General features: G+C 51.6%; 2 protein-coding genes across 2 annotated transcripts in view; both read left to right on the top strand.

Annotated features, from left to right (window-relative positions):
* smad4b (SMAD family member 4b) overlaps positions 1-2,500 on the top strand; it is a 236,616-nt gene that overhangs the window by 26,200 nt on the left and 207,916 nt on the right. The gene's annotated exons all lie outside the window — the stretch shown is intronic.
* Positions 1-2,500, top strand: part of stpg2 (sperm-tail PG-rich repeat containing 2) — a 62,309-nt gene that overhangs the window by 9,934 nt on the left and 49,875 nt on the right. The window lies entirely within an intron of this gene.

Below are 2,500 nucleotides of genomic sequence, written 5' to 3'. Positions count from 1 at the left end.
GGGTGGGGGTGGGTGGGGGAGGGGTTGCATCTGAAGTTCAAGTCAGGTGTCTGACAGACACCTGACTGCATGTTCAGGTAGAGATCTGGGACACCCTCTCTCTCCCCCTCCCTTCTTCTTCTTCTTTCTCTCCCTCTCCCTTTCCTCTCATGTATTCCCTTCCTCCTGCTCCCTCCTGCTCCCTGCCCCTGGTGTGGTGGGAGATGTGAGAGAGCTGTAATATCTCCCCGCTGCTTCTCCTTCATGCTCCGTTAATGAAACTCCCCGAGACGCCAGCGCCTGCCGCTAGCTTCCCTCCGCGCCGCGCCCTCCCACCGCCACGCACATTAAAAGTCTCTAATCAACCAATCAGTGTTCTCGCTGTCAGACGGACGAGTCGCGGGCGGGCGGCGACGGAACAGAGGGAGAAGGAGAGAGAGAAAAAAGAGATGCGAGAGAGAGAGTGGTGTTTTAATATTCTTCAGGGTTTTTTGGTCTCTCCACGGTCTCTGTTCTCCTTTGTAATTCTCCAAACACCAAAGAGGTCATCAGAGGTTTGAACGATGCATTTGGCTGCTCAGTTAAGCAGTGGGATGGTGATGTCTGTGCGTGATGCATCACAGACACCGATATGGCGTTTAAGCGTCCTCCTTATCCCCCGGGGATGTTCAGAAGGAGGAGATGGCTCCTCGTCACATCTCTCTGTGTGCTGCTCGCCGTGTCCTGAAAGGCCTTCCACATGTTGGATTCTGACTGGATGAATCGCAGTGTCTGTCATGAGACACACACACACACACAACACACACACTGTGCATACACAGCACACACACGGTACACACACTACACATAGGGTACACACACACAGTACATATACAACACACACACAGATGAATGGAGCGAGTCCTGTCTGTAGATAATAGAAACGACCTCGCAGAATGTAGAGGTTATGAAACAGCCTGTGGCATTCTGGGATTGGGCGGAATCTAATTTGGAGAGATGTTTGCCCTTGGCCAGGAAATCTTTTCCCATATAGATCAGTAAAATGATATCTGTCGTACGCAGAGATGAAGGGTGGGAAAGGAAGCAGAAAATCACAACCCAGCAAACGCAGGTTTGGACTGGAGCTTTTGTGTATCTTGACACCGGTGGTTCGATTTGATGAGTCACTCTCTCTGTTCGACGGACCAGAAGAACTATTATCTTGTCAAGGTAGAACCTGTTCTTTGTGAAAAGGGTTTTAGATGGAACTTTGTCTGTGTCTGGTCCACCTACATCCATTGATGCTGTCCAAGATTTTTTCACAAGTCTCTCCAGGTTTTGGAAAAAGCCCTTATTGTAGACGGCACTCTCCTGTACCCCTGTAAAGTGAGGATAGTGTGCTGTATGGCGTTATCCGCCGGCCTAGTCAAGGTGAAGTACTGTTATTTCTGGAGATGACAGCCGATGTGAAGAAAAAAAAACGATTTGTCCCTTCACAGTTCTTCGATTGTGTCGTTATCTATTCAATTAGCGCATGATGATTAGCAGGCTTGCTAAACACACGCCTATCGACCGACAGTTACATTGATTTAATCACCTCTCTCTGTGTGCAGAGAGGCTGAACGAAAGAAGGGGGGAGAGAGGGGGGGAGGGAGACCGTCTTTGAGGAAAGGAAGCACAGAAAGAAGGAAAGAAAGATAGATTGGCAGCCGGCGTATTATCCTTAACCCAGCCCTGGTTATCGTAACCATGTATATGTGTTTTGGTGTGTGTGTGTGTGTGTTGGTGTGTGTGTGTGTGTGTGTGACAGACAGGAGAAGGAAGCTATGGATCGGTATGAGAGGGAGGAAGGGAGGAGAGTGTAGAGGAAGTGAGGGAGGGGAGTGATGGAGGGCAGGGGGAGTGAGGTAGGGATGCAGGGGCTGATGGAGGGATGGAGAGAGAGAGAGAGGGAGAGAGAGAGAGAGGGAGAGAGAGAGAGAGGGAGAGAGAGAGAGGAGGAGAGCGAGGTGGCAGTGACATCCGTGTCCGGGGGCGGCAGGGGGGCGGCCGGGGGGGGGGGGGGGGGGGGGCTATCGTTGGTGTGTCTGACGCCTGGCCTGGCCTGGCTCGGCATGGAATGGTTCTAATAATGTTCTTATCGACCTCAGACCCCCTGCTGTCCTGACACTGAGAGACCCCTGCAGGAGGGGAAGAGGGGGAGAGGAGGGAGGGGGAGAGAGGGAGGGGGAGAGGGAAGGAAGGGGAGGGAGAGGTGTAGGGCAGAGAATAAGAGAGAGAAGGAGGGAGATGGTGGGAGGTAGAGGTGAGAGGTGGGGGAGGGAGATGGAGAAAGAGATGAGGGAGAGCTTTAACCTTTGTGAGACTCGATCAAACCTCAGATGAAGATACTTAATTAGGTTTGCGACATCACTGACCACTTCAAACACAGACTGACCCTCTATTCTCTCTTCCTGGTTTTCCCTGTAATCCTTATATAACTGGCCTGTAACTATACAGCCAGCTCCTCGGCAACCATACACCCCATAATATGAAGTGTCCC

Source organism: Osmerus eperlanus, chromosome 28 (assembly GCF_963692335.1).
Source record: "Osmerus eperlanus chromosome 28, fOsmEpe2.1, whole genome shotgun sequence".
Lineage (NCBI taxonomy): Eukaryota > Metazoa > Chordata > Actinopteri > Osmeriformes > Osmeridae > Osmerus > Osmerus eperlanus.
The sequence above is the reverse complement of the archived record's forward strand: the minus strand, read 5'-3'. Positions and strand labels throughout refer to the sequence as shown.